Below are 19,875 nucleotides of genomic sequence, written 5' to 3' on the forward strand. Positions count from 1 at the left end.
TCTGCGTGTAGTTTTTATACTTTCAGCTTCCATTGCTTCAGAAAATACCTAATGACTAAAGGATAATACAGATAAATTTGTATTTTAAAAGTAGTAACAGCCCCAAAAGTTAGAAGACCGTGTATTTCCACGTTAGTGATTTTATAATGTTCTTTGCACATGGGAATGTAGGGGCTCAACCTAGATTCATAGCTTATGAACCACTGATTAAGTGAAGAATGAAAACTCAAGTTAATAAACAATTGCAGGAAAATGCAAGCATATTGTCCTACTTTGACTAATCCAGTGGAATCTAGCCCTTGGCTATCACATTTACAGTCTTTCTATCTCCATGCCTCAATTTTTCTTCGTGAAAGAAAAGGCAAAAAATGTACCATATTACTGACTTTACAGAGTATTTTCTTAGATTATAATCACATACATAGAAAGGAGAATTAGCTATATATGCGAAATAGTATCTAACGTTTATAACCAACTTCAAGATACCTACTTCTATGTACTATGTACTAAATACTGTTCTAAATGGTTTTACCCTATTAATTCATTTAATTTTTACAACCTTAAAATACTCAGTTTGCAGAGGAGAAAATTAAGGCACACAGAGGTAAAGTAACTACTCCAAGGTAAAGAACAGTAAGTGATAAAGCCAAGACTCAATTAAGGCAATCTGCTTTAATCTGTGGCTCCTAAGCTCTGATACAGGGCCTCCCTGCTCCAAAAAAGAAAAAACCTTCAATCATGTATTCAATAAATACTGAACACGAGTTATGTGCTATTCACTATTCTAGTCACGAGGATTTAGCAATGAACAGAAAAGACGAAAACCTTTGCCCACATGGAGCTTATGTTCCAGTAGGGGAAAAGTTCCAAAGGATCTACATAAAGTCATTCTCCTAAGTTATCCAAAAAGTTCTTTAATTATTTATTCTGATTTGTGCTTTCAGCTATATAACTTGAGTATTATATATAAAGCTTTATTCTCCTTAAAAAGTTAGTCTTAGTTGGACGTGGTGGTTCACGCCTGTAATCCTAGCAGTTTGGGCGGCCGAGCCAGGCAGATCACCTGAGGTCAGGAGTTCAAGACCAGACTGACCAACATGGAGAAACCCCATCTCTACTAAACTTACAAAATTAGCTGGGCGTGGTGGCGCATGCCTGTAATCCCAGCTACTCGAAGACTGAGGCAGGAGAATCGCTTGAACCCGAGAGACAGAGGTGGCAGTGAGCCAAGATTGCACCATTGCACTCCAGCCTGGGCAACAAGAGTGAAACTCCATCTCGAAAAAAAAAAAAAAAGTAGTCTTACTGCTACGGACTGAATTGTTTATATTCATAATCATGTTCATATTACTAATATTTATTTTTAAAATTCATATATTGAAGCCCTAACCCCTCTAATACATGTGACTGTATTGGAGATAGGGCCTTTAAGGTGATTAAGGTTAGATGAGGTCATAAGTGTAGAGCCCTGACATAATAGGATTAGTGCCTTCCTAAAAAGACACCAGAGATCTTGCTCACTCTCCCTGCCCAAACAAAGAAGACGTTATGTGAATACACTGTGAGATGGTGGCCACCTACAAGCCTTGAGAAGAGGTATCAGACTGAAACCTACCTTGCTGCCACCTTGATCTTAGACTTCCCAGTCTCGAAAGAGGCTAAGAAACAAATTTCTGTTGTTTAGGCCACCCAGTTGGTGGTTTTGTGTGTGCATTTTTTTTTTTTTTTTTTTTTTTTTTGAGGCGGAATCTGGTTCTGTCACCAGGCTGGAGTACAGTGGCCTGATCTTGGCTCACTGCAACCTCCATCTCCCAGGTTCAAGCAATTCTCCTGCCTCAGCCTCCCGAGTAGCTGGGACTACAGGTGCGTGCCACCACGCCCAGCTAATTTTTGTATTTTTAGTAGAAACGGGGTTTCACCATGTTGGCCAGATGGTCTCAATCTCTTGACCTTGTGATCCGCCCGCCTCAGCCTCCCAAAGTGCTGGGATTACAGGTGTGAGCCACCAGGCCTGGCTTTTTTTTTTTTTTTTTAAATAGAGATGGGGTTCTCACTATGTTGACTAGGCTGGTCTCAAACTCCCAGCCTCCTAAAATCCTGGGATTACAGGTGTGAGCTACTGCGCCTGGCCCAGTCTATGGTTTTTGGTTATGGCAGCCAAGTTGTTCTGACTATGCAGAACAACTTAGAAATTTAGAACTCGGGCTGGGCGTGGTGGCTCACACCTGTAACCACAGCACTTTGGGAGGCCAAGGCGGGTGGATCACTTGAGGCCAGGAGTTTGAGACCAGCCTGCCCAACATGGTGAAACTCCCTCTCTGCTAAAAATGCAAAAATCAGCCAAGCATGGTGGCATGCACCTGTAATCCCAGCTACTCAGGAGGCTGAGACATGAGACTCACTTGAACCTGGGAAGCAGAGGCTGCAGTGAGCTATCGTGCCACCTCACCCCAGCCTGGGTGACAGAGCAAGATGCTATCTCAAAAACAAAAACAAAACAAAAAACAGTGAGACTTTGTCTCTTAAGAAAATTACAGGTTTTTAATATTATCTAATATCCAGTCAGTGTTCAAATTTCCCTGTGTCAGATTTTTTTCTCTTTTTTGTGACATTTTGTTTGTTAATATCAAGATTCAAATAAAGTACATACATTGCAATTGGTTGTTATATTGTTGGTTTATTTTAATCTTTAGATTCTCCTTTTCTTCTTTTTTATCCTTGCAATGTATTTGTTGAAGAAACTGGATCCTTAGCCCCGAGGAGTTTCACACAGTTAAGATTTTTCTAGACTTGTGGTATATCATGTGTCCTTTGTTCCCTGTATCTCCTGTAAACTGGTCTAGAAACTTGATCAAATTCAGGTTTAAATTGTTTTTGGCAAAACTACTTCATAGCTGTGGTTATGCTCTGTGGTTATGTGTACTTTGCTTATGGGAGTCTCTTAAAAGTTATGTCTTTTAAAATGATATTAGAAGCTCTTCATTGCCTAGATCCATTTTTTCACTAGGTGTGGCAAAATGGTGATATTTTATGACTCATTCTTCATTGATTAGGTAGAACCTCTATAAAGAGAAACTTTGCTTCATCAGCTATTGCTTGTCTTTGCTTTGTCATTTTTAAAAGGAAAAATAAAAGCTTTTCTAAAGTAAAAAAGTGATCAAAAGCCAGGTGCTGTGGCTCATATCTGTAATCCCAGCACTTTAGGGAGCCAAGGTGGGAAGATTGCTTGAACTCAGGAGTTTGAGACCAGCCTGGGCAACATGGCAAGACCTCATCTCTACAAATAAAAAAATTAGTCAGGTGTGGTTCTGTGTGCCTGTGGTCCCAGCTACTTGGGAGGCTGAAATGGGAAGATCACTTCAGCCTGGGAGGTCAAGGTTGTACTGAGCTGTGATCCACCACTGCATTCCAGTCTGGGCGACAGAGTGAGATACTGTTGAAAAAAAAATGGTGATCAAATTAAAAAGCTTGCTTTCTGAACAATTTCTAGGATTTCCAATTTTTATTTTAGTCTTATTATTTGTATTTTTGTAAAGAAGGGGTTTCATCATGTTGCCCAGCATCTTCAAACTGGTTGGCATCAGCTATTCCACTGAAATTCAGGATCTGAAAACAATATTAAGCAATCCTTAAACAAATTTCTTATTATTCTAACATCAGAGATCCTATCTATAAGAGCAATGGGGATGTGAATTAATCCTTAAACAAAAGCCTTATAATTCTAACATCAGAAATGCTACTGATTCAGGAATTAAGAAGAAATCACTTAGGCAGATAGTAAGGGTTTGGGAGTAACCAAACACCATTTCATATTTGACAATGCTTCCTGTGTAATTTTTATACCAAATAAGCCAAATTATGTCATTTTTGGACTTTAGGGAAACTAATATCTTAAAGGATTAATTAGATCAAAAAAAGACATAATTTATAATTTGATTTTAGAAAGTTTGTCAAATATCGAAGGTTTAAAAACATTTGATATCACAGATCATTGTAAGACATTCTCAGGAGGCTGAGGAAGGAGAATTGCTTGAACCCGGGAGGTGAAGATTGCAGCAAGCTGAGATCACGTCACTGCACTCTAGCCTGGGTGACAGAGCAAGACTCTATCTCAAAAAAAAAAATGAAAGAAAAGAAAAAGAAAACATTTCCTTTAGACCTTTAAGAAAACATTTTAGCATCAGGCTACAACAAACAGAACTCAAGGGGAAACAAAACTTATATGAGCTGAAAAGGAATTGAAGAAGAGTGTTCCTATTTCACGTCCCCTTTTAAAAGGGGAGAGAAAGCCAAAAACAAGATGCAATAAAAGTTGAATTTTCTGTTAAGAAAACTATAATCTCCTGTAATTTATTGAGTAAATCAATCCCTTAAGAAAATTTATTTTATTGTTCTAATTATTTAGTGTATAAGTGTTTTCTTTTTTTACATCAAGCCCAATCCCTAGAGAGACCATTATAATTTCTGGTTAATTTTAGATAACTTGATCATATAAAAGTGTTTGGGTTTTTTTTTTTCTTACAAATCCTCTTCTTGTGACTTACACAGACCATTCGTGACATGCTTGGACTTTCTGGTTTGAAGTGACCATCCCTTTTTTTTTTTTTTTAAAAACAACCAGTCATTTTATTCTAGGACTAAATTTACCATACAAGATTGTTTCTTATATAAAATTATTTCTCTTTAAGCTTTCTTACCAAAAACAAAACCTCTTTATTTTTATAACTTTCTTTACATCCCTCTTATTTCCTGTTTCCTTTTACTTTTTTTTTTTTTTTTGAGGTGGAGTTTTACTCTTTTCACCTAGACTGGAGTTCAATGGCATGATCTCGGCTCACTGCAACCTCTGCCTCTCGAGTTCAAGCAATTTTCCTGCCTCAGCTTCCCAAGTAGCTGGGATTACAGGTGTGCGCCACCACACCCAGCTAATTTTTGTATTTTTAGTAGAGACAGGGTTTCACCATTTTGGCCAGGCTGGTCTTGAACTCCTGACCATGTGATCTGCCTGCCTTGGCTTCCCAAAGTACTAGGATTACAGGAATGAGCCACCATGCCCAGCCCTTTTACCTTGTTTTGTACATAACCTTTAAATAAGCTTTCAATTAGACAAAAATTGTTCACTTTTTTTAAAAGACACACTATTTTATTATTTTATTTTATTTCCTACAATATGTTTTTATTAGAAAATACCCAAACAACAAAATATCTATTATTTAATTTAATATAATTTTATATTCTAAATTATGATGAGTTTTTCTACATTTATCCCATTACATTTACCTAATTATTTTATTTTAATCATTTACCTATTTTAGTTATGAAAACTGTGATAGTCATGATTTAAAGTTATGAAACCACCATTGCAAAATTATAACTGGGACAGTGAAAAAGATCTGACCTAACTGACTCCATCTTGCTTCTAACCTCCAAGCTGTCCTTGTTCATTTCTGAGCGTAGGCCAAACTAACTTTGGGAGGAACTTAGTTTATAGTTGAGCTTCGAAACAAAGATAACAGTCCTTTCCCAAAACAAACTTTACTGCCTATGGACTAGACTGCCTAAAGCCACAAGATTAGAAGTTATAGTAATCCTATTAAATTTAAGATGTAGCTATTTCCATTAAACCAATATCAATGTCTTGTTTATTAAAAATTACATAAGCAAAGTTTATTCTATCTTGGGCTGGGTTTATAGTTTTGTAACCCCTATGCCAAATTTTGAAACTTTATAGTATTTGGTTAGGATAATTATGAAATTTCTTGATTAATAAATGCAAACAAAAATTTGTGTTGGCAATTTTTATGACATTTCTAATATTACTTTACCAATAATTTTAAAGCTAGCTTATTTATTAAAGATTTTACTTAAGTTATATAAACTTGAAAAAGCATTTAACTAGTCTTTTTTCCTGATTAAAATATTTGATTCACATATTTTTATTTTCTTAAGTTAATTAATTAGAGCTCTTTTAGATATTTTCAGTAGTGAAACATTGTGTACATAACACATAAATACATAGACATATTAGGGATGCTGATAGAAGTACATCTTAAGCTCTTTTTCCTCTTATACTTTCAAATTCTTGATAACCTGTCTCACTACCCTAGGCAGTTGTTAGCTAAATAGCTTTAAATTTGCATATTAAAGGAAACAACTTAGGTGAAAATCAAACAGCAAAATTTACATCATAAGGTACAGAAAGAAAAAGTCCCACGTGCTAGAGAAAAATTAAAATGAATTTAATTGCTAATTAAACATAAAACTATATAAATTATAAAGGCTTTTTATTATTTTTTATTTTTTAATTTAATTTTTTTTGAGACGAAATTTCACTCTTGTTGCCCAGGTTGGAGTGCAATGGCGTGATCTCAGCTCACTGTAACCTCTGCCTCCCCGGTTCAAGCTATTCTGCCCCAGCCTCTCAAGTAGCTGGGATTACAGGCATGCACCACCATGCCCGGCTAATTTTTTGGATTTTTGGTAGAGATGGGGTTTCACCATGTTGGCCAGGCTGGTCTCGAACTCCTGACCTCAGGTCATCCACCTGCTTTGGCCTCCCAAAGTGCTGGGATTCTAGGTGTAAGCCACTGCTCCCAGTCCAAAGGCCTTTTAAATACACATACACACACACACACACACACACACACACACACACACACCCCATATAGCTTTTACTTCAAAACTTTAGACATGAGATAAATACAAATTCACTGGCTTGCAAAAAACCTGTTGGATCCAAACAGTGGTTTTTATCTTAATAGACAAATAACAGCAGATTTAAAGCAGGCAGAAAAGAAAATAGAAAAGAGAACTTAGGAACTCTAAAGTTTGCAGGTTGACCTTAGGGCTCTTTTTCCTTAACGTAAATGTGCACAAAGACCATACTACTTCCATTTTACGTAAACTCTGGCAAGTATAGACACCATGAAACCTACAGAATGCTCAAAAGGGGGTCATTCTCCTTGCTTTCTCCTCATTCTTAGATTATTTGTTTCCCACCTTTTTTCTTAAAAGGAGGAACTGAGCTGTGGCCTAGGGTTTTTGTGTAGTGGATCGATATGTGCTGCTTGTGGGCAGGACAACACAGTGTGTCACCACTGAGTCATTTCCATCTTCTTTCATGTTTTAGTTTCTCTCTCCAGAGGTCCATGATCTCCGAGAGGACTTAAAACACCTGGTGATCAGCCCTTATATGCGTTTCCTGGATGAGCCTTTTTAAAAATTAATTTTTATTTGGGATTTTCCAGTAGGGCCACTGCACATCACAGGGGTCAACCCCCAAGACACTCCCACAAGGCCCCTGGTCACCCAGGGGTGCCATTCTGCTGGGAGGAGCAAAAGCCCTTTCTCTTTGGAACTGAGAAAACTCAGTCTCCTGTTAACCTGTGAAAACAACTGTTCATTTCTTCATGCAAATGCACACAGACAAGCTGAATTGAGATCAACTTGGGGAGAAAAATGAATAGAGAAGACCCTTTAGAAAGCAACTCTGAACTAGAATCAGGATCCTTAACCAACAACTTCCTAGGAGAAAAAAAAAAAAGAAAAAAACAGCCAAGACCACTTCCTGTAAACTGTGCTCAGCCACCCCTAACTTTGTAGTTCTCATCATCTGCCATTACACATGCCACAGTCAAATCCTCTCACAGAACAAAGTAATCTCTGGTACCCCCAAAACCAAAGAGATCAGGTCATCTAATACAGAAAAACAGAGCTTGAGACCTAAGAACAATCTGCTCATGACTCTTGAAACTTTACAAAGAAAGCAGAACACCACAAAAAGTGTCCGTGGTGCCTTTGTTCTGAATTCTTTACAGGGATTCAAGTCATTAAAAGCCTTCTTTAAATTTTTTGGTACTGCAGATGGCAAAGGGAAAGGAGGTATAGGGTGGAAGAAAAGTAAATGAAAGAACATTTGTTTTTTTGTTTGTTTTAAAGATAGGAAGCAAACACAGAAACAAAGTGCATGATTTTTTGATTTTTGTTTTTCCTCTTTTGCAGTTGTGAGGAATTTTAGCCAAATTAGAGAGGCTTTGTTACCCATATCTTGGAATTCTCACTCAAATTTGACCAAGTGAGGTAGAGTTGGTCAAATCTGATGAGAGAAAAACTGTAACAACAACAACAACAAAACCCAACAATATGATCACATCACTGAGCACTCTAATGGTAAGGAGAAATTGAGACCAGCTTATTGTTAAATTTCAGTCAAGACAAAATCCCAATTCAGCAACTTACCTAGGGATGGGTCTCAAGCTAAAGACTGCCTTTTACCATCCTAGAAGCAAGAAAAACACTTGAACTCATCTTCCCTGCTGGGTGCGAGTTCAAACTACATAAAGGATTTACTTACCTTCCATCGTCATGGAAGCAGAAAATTTTGCCTTCCTTGTTGGAAGCAAGTAAAATGCCAAAAAAAGGCAGGCGGGGGCAGGGGGTGGGTAGTTGCACAGCAAAATAAACTTTAGATCTTGACCAAATTTTTGGAGATCAGTGATTTTCTGGATGGGTGCTCCCAGACCTCAGCAAATTGTCCCATGGATTTGAGCCATAAAATTAGCTCATGCTGGTACCAAGCACCAAGAGGAAATTTGTCAAAGGTTAGAGGCATCTTCTTGGAAGCCCTCCATGGTTACCAAAATGTGAACCCCAAATATCTGAGACAGGTCTCGGTTAATTTAGAAAGTTTATTTTGCCGAGATTGAGGACATGCACCTGTGACACAGCCTTAGGAGGTCCTGACAACAAGTGCCCAAGGTGATCAGAGCATAGTTTGGTTTTATACATTTTAGGGAGACATGAGACATCAATCAACATATGTAAGATGAGCTGGGTGTAATCCCAGCACTTTGGGAGGCTGAGGCAGGTGGATCACCTGAGGTCAGGAGTTTGAGACCAGCCTGATCAACATGGAGAAACCCCGTCTCTACTAAAAATACAAAATTAGCCTAGCGTGGTGGTGCACGCCTGTAATCCCAGCTACTCAGGAGGCTGAGGCAGGAGAATTGCTTGAACCTGAGGGGCGGAGATTGCAGTGAGCCAAGATCGCGCCATTGTGCTCCAGCCTGGGCAATAAGAGTGAAACTCTGTCTCAAAAAAAAAAAAAAAAAAAAAAATGTAAGCTGAACGTTGATTTGGTCTGGTAAGGTGGGGCAACTCAAAGCAAAGGTGGGACAACTCCAAGCTGGGAGGGAGCTTTCAGGTCATAGGTAGATAAGAGACCTATGATTGCATTCCTTCAGTTTCTGATTAGCCTCTCCAAAGGAGGCAATCAGATATCCATTTGTCTGAGTGAGCCCAGGGGTGACTTTGAATAGAATGGGAGGCAGGTTTGCCCTAAGCAGTTCCCAGCTTGACTTTTCCCTTTAGCTTAGTGATTTGGGGGCCTCAAGATTTATTTTACTTTCACAGGAACAATGGGAATACACACAAAGGGTCACTATCTGGTGCTATGTGACTTTTGGTTACAAGGAAGTAGGCTAAAGTGTTACTGGATTAATGGTTAATTGTAACTATATTTCTGTCCAGAATTCTTGTTAACACTGTGAGGTGACTTTAATGACATCCTCCAAGACCCTCATGTTTCAGCTCGAGGATGACTTATTTCCTGAAAACACACTTTCAAACTTATTTTTTTGTTCATACTGCTAAAGCATGTTTTTAAAAGGTAAAGTTATGACCCTTGTACAAATATGAAGTTGAACATGTGCAAAAATGATTAATTTATTAATAAATCAGAAAACCAGTAGATGTTATAACTGGTTAAAGAAAATGCCAAGACACATAAGTACACCATAAGGAATTCTGAAACAAATTTGTTGAACCCCTTTCCTGTTTACCCTGAGAATACTTGCTGGCAGTGCTTGTGGCTGGAATGTTTACTCCATGATAACTTTGACACGAAATATCTTGATTTTATTATCAATAATAAATATATAATAACAATAATTATTATTTTTTGAGACACAGTTTCACTCTGCTACCTGTTTTCAAGTGATTCTTGTGCCTCACCCTCCCGAGTAGCTGGGATTACAGGCACGCTCCACCACACCTGGCTAATTTTTGTATTATTAGTAGAGACAGGGTTTTGCCATTTTGACCAGGATGGTCTCAAACTCCTGACCTCAAGTGATTCGCCTGCCTTGGCCTCCCAAAGTGCTGGGAATACAGGCATGAGCCTCCACGCCCGGCCTATTATTATTATTTTCATATCACTCTAGTGTACGGACTTTAGAAACAAAAGACATCATTTTATTATAGCATTCTGTTTTTAGTTGTGGTACTTCCATTTACAAAACATAGTAATTCTTGATTACTGAAAATGTCAAATCCTAGAAAACATAGCATTCCTATGCATGATGTTAACATTGTTCTGGAGCAGTTGTTGGCTGAAGATTCATTTGATGAACCAGGTTTTTCCAAATTACTTGATTCTGAGGATTCAGACAATTCCAATGTCAGTTCTGTTTAGAAATAACTCCAATAACTTTTTTTTTTTTTTTTTTTAGACGGAGTCTCACTCTGTTGCCCAGGCTGGAGTGCTGTGGCGCGATCTCAGCTCACTGCAAGCTCTGCCTCCCAGGTTCATGCCATTCTCTTGCCTCAGCCTCCCAAGTAGCTGGGACTACAGGCACCCGCCACCATGTCCGGCTAATTTTTTGTATTTTTAGTAGAGATGGGGTTTCACCATGTTAGCCAGGATGAGGATGATCTCCATCCCCTGACCTCATGATCTGCCTGCCTTGGCTTCCCAAAGTGCTGGGATTACAGGCATGTGCCACCATGCCCAGCTTTTTTTTTTTTTTTTTTTTTTGAGACAGAGTTTTTGCTCTGTTGTCCAGGCTGGAGTGCAACAGTGTGATCTTGGCTCACTGCAACCTCTGTCTCCCAAGTTCAAACGATCTTCCATCCTTAGCCTCCTGAGTAGCTGGGATTACAGGTATGTGCCACCAGGCCTGGCTAATTTTTGTATTTTTAGTAGAGACAGGGTTTCACCATGTTGGCCAGGCTGGTCTCGAACTCCTGACCTCAGGTGATCTGCTAACCTCAGCCTCCCAAAGTGCTGGGATTACAGGCATGAACCATTGCTCCCAGCCTAAGAACAGTTTTTATATTTTATTTTCACATTGAAAATCAGTCAGATTTGCTCCAGGCTCAAAGAGCATATTTATGTCAAATTAAACAAGTGTTAGCTGCACTTTTTTTTTTTCCTAAATAGGAAAATGGTTAAAAGATGAACAACTGCAAGGCCATAATCACTTGCCCTTCCATTGTACACAATTTGCATTTCTATGGACAATAATCATTTGCATTATTATCAGTTTTCTACAACTTATAGGAGTTGTAAAATGGCTTAAAGGCAGTTTACATAACAGGACACCCCATAATCTTTCACCCATTTCAAAGTCTTTAACAATTTTTCTTGACATTACTAATTCCTCTGCCTAGATTGCAAGTCACTAAAATTCTCTTCATCTAATCAGTTCCTTTTTTTTTTTTTAGATGGTGTTTCACTCTGTCGCCCAGGCTGGAGTGCAGTGGCATTGATCTCGGCTCACTGCAACCTCCACCTTTTGGGTTCAAGTGATTCTTGTGCCTCAGTCTCCCAAGTAGCTGGGATTACAGGTGTGTGCCACCACACCTGGCTAATTTTTGTACTTTTAGTAGAGATGAGGTTTCACCATGTTGGCCAGGCTGGTCTTGAACTCCTGACCTCAAGTGATCTGCCTGCCTTGGCCTCCTAAAGTGCTGGGATTAGAGGCATGAGCCACCACACCTGGCCAAATCAGTTCTTATTAAATACCTACCATGTGCCAAGCACTCTGCTAAGTGCTGGGGCTCAATGGTGAGGAAAGCAGATGTCATTCCAACTGTCATCATCTTTTAGTTAGTTTTTTTTTTTTACACTTACTGAAATCACCTTTCCAAAAATTATAACAGTGAGAAAATTATGGCAGTGGAGGTGATCTGATCTAGCCAACCCCTCTCTTGCCTTTAGCTTTCAACTTGGTTGGCGTGTCTTCCTGGGTTGATCTTCACATTTGTCTTCCAGTAAACTTTTATCAAATTATTTCTGTTCCAACAGCCTTAATTTTGGCTGACATTTTTGGTGTAGCTGGCAGGAATTCTGAGTGATTTCCCTGGATCACCCAGCATGGCTTCTGACTCTCTGCAGGTACTGGCAACAAACCCATTGCATTCCTGAACTTGATGGCCCTGCTGGATGCTACAGATAAGTTCCTTCAGAATCAATAAACTTCCCATCTTGGTCAAAGTTCTGGTTTATTGAAGCTGGTATCCTCCTTGGCTAGGAGGTACAAAGACTCTTTCAGACTGAGAGTTACTGCTGTAAGTTCAAGGTAAGGGTAGAATTCTAGGGCAGGGTAAAATAGGAGATCTGTGAATTGTTGTCCTGGAATTTTGGGGAGAGACAACCTTTTCCTTTCTCCTTTTTGGTTGCATGAGGGCATGCTTGCTCCAAAGTTGAGACACTCACTGCCTCCAGCCCAGCGGGAAAACTGGGCCGGGCGTGGTGGCTCATGCCTGTAATCCCAACCCTGCAGATTGCCTGAGGTCAAGAGTTCGAGACCAGCCTGGCCAACATGGTGAAATCCCGTCCTACTAAAAATAGAAAAATTAGCCGGGAGTGGTGGCATGAGCCTGTAATCCCAGCTACTTGGGAGGCTGAGGCAAGAGAATCACTTGAACCCAGGAGGCGGAGGTTGCAGTGAGCTGAGATCGAGCCACTGCACTCCAGCCTGGGTGACAGAGCAAGACTCTGTCTCAAAAAAACAAACAACAACAACAACAAAAAAACAAATGGGAAAACTGGAACTAGCAGAGGTGTCAAACATACTACCCAAAATATGTAGCAGTCTTATAGGAGAATCCTCACACAACTTTTTGCTTAGTTGACAGGCTTTCTAAAGACCGATCATCTCTTGCCAGTGAGCATCCTGCCACTTCTTTGGAAGTGATTTGGGAATTCAAGATACATGAAAGAATCTTTTCAGCCTGTTGGGTGAAATATATAGGAAGAAAGATTCTAGCCAGAACACTTGATCCACTACATAGTTTGTCTTGCTCAAAACAACCAAGATAGAAAATGGGTCTTCTAAGACTGAAGGTGCACCATCTCTGTCAAGACCAGATGGTTTTATGTATAAAACTTATGGTCCTTCTACTTGCAAGTACTTAGATAAGTGGACCTGCTAACCCAGGATAGTCATAAGCACCAGCGGCCAAAATGGGGATTTAAAAACAATTGTTTTACCCATGACATTTTTATTCAGTTTGATTATTCCTTGTGAAATGAGTGTAAATTAATCTCTATGTCATATCTTATCAAAATACGATCTTCATCCTTTGATCACATCGAGTGTTTCACACACTACACTCCAGTACACCCACAACTAAGAGCAGAATACTTCATTACAGGAAACGTGAATCTTAGCAAAAGCTGGTCAATTTTTTTTTAACAAAAATTCAGTATAAAATAAAAAAGACTGATCCAAAGAGCTGAGTTTATTATATTCATTTCATTATGATATACAGTACGATGTTATGTAATGAACATGGGTTGATAAATTATTGGTGCATTAAATGGCAATGTTTCATTAAGGAGGCTGTTCTGCTTTACCTATCTGAAAATTACTTAGAAAATGTCTGCATTTCCTATTTTAGAAACTATAGTTTTCCCAAAGACGAAAGTCTTTAAATAGTTTAATGCTTAGTGTTCTTAACATAACAATGCAACTTAGTTGAGAAGGTATTTTGTCAACTCTTAATCTAAGTAAGAATAGGAGTGTGTTAGGCCATTCTTGCATTGCTATAAAGAACAACCATGTGGCTCAGTTATTTATAAAGAATAGAGGTTTAATTGGTTCACGGTTTTGCAGTGCGCAAGCATGGGTCCAGCAACTGTGTGGCTTCTGGGGAGGCCTCAGGGAGCTTTCATTCATGACGGAAGGTAAAGACAGAGCAGGCACCTCACATGGCCAGAGCAGGAGTAAGGAGGATGGAGTAGGTGCAACACACTTTCTTTTTTTTTTTTTTTTTTTGAGATTAAACAGACAAATTTTATTATCAAATGTTAACTCTACAAAAACTCAGTAGTATTGTAGTAAGCATCACTGCCTATCTTAAAGTCTTTCAGAGCTTTGGACAGCTTTGGGCATCTTAAGGCATCAAGTATACAGAAATTTCTTTTTGATCTCAAGTGCCAGTTATTACCAATTTTCACACAAACCTTTTTTTTTCTTCCTATTGCAGTTAAAGGGCCATTGCTGGTCAGCTGAAGAAGGAAATATTTGCTTCTCCCTTTAAGGTGCAACACACTTTTAAACAACCAGATCTCGTGTGAACTCAGAGCGAGAGCTCACTTATCACTAAGGGGATGGTGCCAAGCCATTCATGAGGGATCTGCCCCATGATCCACACTGGAGACTACATTTCAACATAAGATTTGGAGGGGACACATATTCAAACCATATTAAGGGGATTTAAAAAAATAAGGCTTTAAGAAGTCTTGTCATTTTAGAGCTAAATTTTAAAGAATGTGAGTCTCAACTTTTATCTATAGAACAAACAAAATCTTAAAGTGACTGAGTGGTTCAAAACGGTTTTATGGAAAATTAATCTGTAACTAAAACTTGGCATTGAGTGAGAAGGCGCTACCATTTTTTAAGCAAAATGTAAAACAGTTTCAAAGGGCAGGGCTAAGAATGAGAGGCTCCAGGCATTTACAACAGCAGGCATTTTCTCTTCCTGTTCTTCACAGGAGGTGGGCAAAGAACTGCTCAGATAGCTTCGTCAAACACTGTTTTGAACACTTGCTATGTGAGAGCCAAGCATTTCAGGTATTTTAAAGCGCCAATCTCCTTGTTCCTGGCTAAAAACTGCAGATAGGTGATGGGAGTCAGCTTCTTCTCCTTCAGTTTCTCAATTGTGTCTTTAACAACACTAAGATCAACTTTACTTCCCACAAGAATGATGGGAGTGTTGAGAAAATGGTGCTGCCTTTCAGGATGCCACTCTGCACAGACATTTTCAAATGATGCAAGACTCATGAGGGAGAAGCATATTAAAAATACGTCTGTTTACAGATAGAATGGGGGCATAATCTGTCATAATCTTCTTGTCCAGATGTATCCCATAAGCCCAGATTCACTGGCTTTCCATCTACCTTAACATTGGCAGCAGAATAATTGTCAAAGACAATAGTGATAATGCATTGGGAAATACACTGGGTGTAACACTGATTAGTAGGCAAGTTTTACTTATAGCTCCATCTCCAACTACCACACACTTGATGGCTTGCACCTGGGTCACTCGCTAGGCCCTGGCAGTGGTGGTCAGGCACTAAGGCAAGAAGTGGTGGGATAGAAGCATGATAGGCAGGTGCATGGCTGCAGGTGGCAGGAGATGGGGTCCCAAGGTCTTTGTCCATGCCACCTCACCCTTAGCCCAAAATGGGAATCTTTTGAAAATGCTAAAATAATTAATTCACGTGCACAATTGGAAAAAGATGGGTTTAGACAAACTGAGTGGGAGACTTACTGTCACCAGCACTTAGAAGCTTCTATTTAGGTGAGTGCAAAAGTAATTGCAGTTTTTGCATTGTTGGAATTTGCCATTTGATATTGGAATACATTCTTAAATAATGTGGTTATGATATACATCATTTTAGTGAGTATTTTCCACTTTATTTCTTTTGTAATGACATTACTTGATGTTTATTTTTTGTTTATTTTAGACTATGGAAATGATGTTAGACAAAAAGCAAATTCAAGCGATTTTGTTATTCGAGTTCAAAATGGGTTGTAAAGCAGCGGAGACAACTCGCAATGTCAATAATGCATTTGACCCAGGAACTGCTAATGAACATACGGTGCAGTGGTGGATCAAGAAGTTTTGCAAAGGAGACAAGAGCCTTGAAGATAGGGAGCATAGTGGCCAGCCATCAGAAGTTGACAATGACCAACTGATAGCAATCATCAAAGCTGACCCTCTTACAACTACACAAGACGTTGCTAAAGAACTCAACGTTGACCATTCTATGGTCGTTGGCATTTGAAGCAAATTGGGAAGGTGAAAAAGCTCTGTGAGTGAGTGCCTCATGAGCTGAGCAAAAATTTAAAAAATAATAATTTTTTTGAAGTGTTGTCTTCTCTTATTCTATGCAACAACAATGAACTATTTCTTGATTGGATTTTTGCAATGAAAAGTGGATTTAAATTTTTTTTTTTTTTTTTTTCTGAGATGGAGTCTCACTTTGTCACCCAGGTTGGAGTGCAGTGGTGGTGCAATCTCAGCTCACTGCACCCTCTGCCTCCTGGGTTCAAGTGATTCTCCTGCCTCAGCCTCCCAGGTAGCTGGGGTTATAGGCATATGCCACAACGCCTGGCTAATTTTTGTATTTTTAGTAGAGATGGGGTTTTGCCATACTGGCCAAGCTGGTCTCGAACTCCTGCTCAGGGGGTCCACCCACCTTGGCCTCTCAAAGTGCTAGGATTACAGGTGTGAGCCACCGTGCCCAGCCGAAAAGTGGATTTTATATGACAACTGGTGACAGTCAGCTCAGTGGTTGGACCGAGAACAAGCTCCAAAGCACTTCTCAAAGTCAAACTTACACCAAACAAAGGTCATGGTCACTGTTTGATGGTCTGCTGCCGATGTGATCCACGACAGCTTTCTGAATCCCTGCGAAACCATCACATCTGACAAGTATGCTCAGCAAATCAAAGAGATCCACTAAAAACTGCAAAGCCTGCAGCCGGCATTGGTCAACAAATAGGGCTCAATTCTTCTCCATGACAACACCCAACCACACGTTGCACAACCAATGCCTTCAAAAGTTGAACAAATTGGGCTATGAATTTTTGCCTCATCCAAAATATTCACCTGACCTCCCGCCAACTGACTATCTCTTCTTCAAGTATCTCAACAACTTATTGCAGGGAAAACGCTTCCACAACTAGCAGGATGCAGAAAATGCTTTCCAAGAGTTTGTTGAATCCTGAAGCACGGATTTTTATGCTACAGGAAGAAACAAACTTATTTCTCATTGGCAAAACTGTGTTGATTGTAATGGTTCTTTTTTTTTTTTATGAGACGGAGTCTCGCTCTGTCTCCCAGGCTGGAGTGCGGTGGAGCGATCTTGGCTCACTGCAAGCTCCGCCTCCCGGGTTTTACGCCATTCTCCTGCCTCAGCCTCCCGAGTAGCTGGGACTACAGGTGTGCACCACCCATGCCCGGCTAATTTTTTTTTGTATTTTTAGTAGAGATGGGGTTTCACCGTGTTAGCCAGGATGGTCTTCAACTCCTGACCTCGTGATCTGCTTGCCTCGGCCTACCAAAGTGCTGGGATTACAGGCGTGAGCCACCACAGCCAGCCTTTTTTTTTTTTTTTTTTTTGATACGGAGTTTCACTCTGTCACCCAGGCTGGAGTGCAGTGGCACAATCTCGGCTCACTGCAACCTCCGCCTCCTGGGTTCAAGCGATTCTCCTGCCTCAGCCTCCCAAGTAGCTGGGACTACAGGCGCATGCCCCAGTGCCCAGCTAATTTTTGTATTTTTAGTAGACATGGGTTTCACCATGTTGGCCAGGCTGGTCTCGAACTCCTGACCTCATGATCCACCCACCTCGGCCTCCCAAAGTGCTGGGATTACAGGCGTGAGCCACTGTGCTTGGCCTGTAATGGTTCTTATTTTGATTAATGAAGATATATTTGAACCTAGTTATAATGATTTAAAATTCACCCTCCAAAACTGCAATTACTTTTGCACCAACCTATAAAAGAAATTTTGTAGAGGCTGGACGCGGTGGCTCATGCCTGTAATCCCAGCACTTCGGGAGGCCGAGGTGGGCGGATCACCTGAGGTCAGGAGTTTGAGACCAGCCTGACCAACATGGAGAAACCCTGTCTCTACTAAAAATACAAAAAAAATTACCCAGGCGTGATAGTTCATGCCTGTAACCCCAGCTACTTGGGAGGCTGAGGCGGGAGAATTGTTTGAACCTGGGAGGTGGAGGTTGCGGTGAGCCGAGATCATGTCATTGCACTCCAGCCTGGGCAACAAGAGCAAAACTCTGTTTAAAAAAAAAAAAAAAAAAAAAGAAATTTTGAAAAAAGTTGCCACTATCCAACAGGTAAATAAAGGGATACCAGAAACTATTTTTCTTTTCTTTTTCTTTGAGATAGGGTCTTGCTCTGTTGTCCAAGCTGGAGTGCAATGTCATGATTACAGCTCACTGTCACCTTGCCCTCCCAGGCCCAAGTGATCTTCCCACCTCAGCCTCCCGAGTAGCCGGGACTATAGGCACACCCCACCACTCCTGGCTAATTTTTGTATTTTTAGCAGAGACAGGGTTTTGCCATGTTGCCTAGGGAGGTCTTGAACTCCCAGGTTCAAGCGATCTACCCGCCACAGCCTCCTAAAGTGCTGGGATTACAGGTGAGCTGCTGCACCTGGTCAGCCTGAAACTATTTCTAAATTGAAAAAGATTTAGCACCTTTCTCCCTTTCACCTCCAACTGCTTCTCCCTATCCTTCTGGCTCCTTCCCTACCCCCACTCCCTTATTTGAACTCATTCCTTTCTGCTTTTACCTTTAGCTCTCATATATTTCTTAGGTAGAGACTTTTGGAATTTCACAATGCATACATTTCTTTCTCTCAAAAGAGGGAAAGGTATTTAAATGTAGAACAGATAAGCAAACAGAACAGCTACAGAACAAGAATAAAACTGCTGAGATTGTTAAAATACAGATCCAACAAATTTTTTCTAAACTGGTATTGAAAAATGCCACTTATGATTTACTGCAAGAATTCCTGAACCTTTTGTGATCTTAGTCTTCCACTGTCATTGGCAAAATATATTCAGCTGCCCCCATTAAAATGGAACACTTAATTGAAAAATTAGAAATCTAAAAGAGAAAGAACTATATAAGTGTTTATAAAAGTTAGGCTCTTAGATCAAACAGACCAAAATCTTGAGCTTGGAGCAATAATATAAGGAATCTCTGTTCAATACAAAAGTTTTACTTTTTATGCTATGCAGAGACCAACAAAAAACAACAAAAACAAAAACAAAAAACAAAAACAAAAAGCTGAAAGAAGAGAGAGAAAGAGAGAGCGAGAGAGAAACTGCTCTAATCTTTCCTGTCCACATTTGTTAATCAAGCAAACCAGACTGGTAAACGAAAGATAGATTTGTTACTAATTCAAGGATAATTGGGGATTTTATTTTCCTTATTCAATTCAGCCAGTCCTAGCCAAAATGTAAACATTAAAAATTTAACCATGACTGGGCATGGTGGCTCACGCCTGTAATCCCAGCACTTTGAGAGACCAAGGCGGGAGGATCATGAGGTCAGGAGATCGAGACCATCCTGGCAAACATGGTGAAACCCCATCTCAACTGAAAATACAAAAAATTAGCTGGGCGTGGTGGTGGGCACCTGTAGTCCCATCTACTCAGGAGGTTGAGGCAGGAGAATGGTGTGAACCCAGGAGGCAGAGCTTGCAGTGAGCAGAGATCACGCCACTGCACTCCAGCCTGGGCGACAGAGGGAGATTCTGTCTCAAAAAAAAAAAAAAAAAAAAAAAAAAATTAAACTTAAACTCATTTGAAACTGAAAAAAAGGGTAAAATTGATTTTACAAAAATCAAACTGCTCTAGCACTTTGTGAAGCAAAGGCGTGAGGATCATTTGAGGCAGGGAGTTCAAGACAAGTCAGGGTAACATAGTGAGACCCTCATCTCAATGAAAATAAAAAAAATAAAAATAAATTAGCTAGGTGGTGGCATGTGCCTATAGCCTTAGGTACTTGGGAGGAGGCTGAGGTGGGAGGACTGGTTGAGTCAAGTAGTTCA

The 19,875-nt window shown here is 39.9% G+C and overlaps 1 long non-coding RNA gene and 1 pseudogene across 3 annotated transcripts in view; one reads left to right on the forward strand and one right to left on the reverse strand.

Moving 5' to 3' along the window:
• LOC129464232 (uncharacterized) overlaps nt 1-17,374 on the forward strand; it is a 149,779-nt gene extending 132,405 nt beyond the window's left edge. For 2 of the 3 annotated variants that reach the window (XR_010116010.1, XR_010116011.1), the window contains one exon: nt 12,176-12,353. This is a non-coding gene — a long non-coding RNA (uncharacterized lncRNA). Of the gene's footprint in view, nt 1-12,175; nt 12,354-15,754 lie in introns of those variants that run through there. The other variant, XR_010116009.1, reaches the window with a different exon arrangement.
• LOC129463755 (ras-related C3 botulinum toxin substrate 1-like) lies at nt 14,742-15,683 on the reverse strand (annotated as a pseudogene).
• Nucleotides 17,375-19,875: the final 2,501 nt, after the last annotated feature.

The sequence above is a fragment of the Symphalangus syndactylus genome, chromosome 15 (genome assembly GCF_028878055.3).
Source record: "Symphalangus syndactylus isolate Jambi chromosome 15, NHGRI_mSymSyn1-v2.1_pri, whole genome shotgun sequence".
NCBI classification, from domain to species: Eukaryota; Metazoa; Chordata; class Mammalia; order Primates; family Hylobatidae; genus Symphalangus; species Symphalangus syndactylus.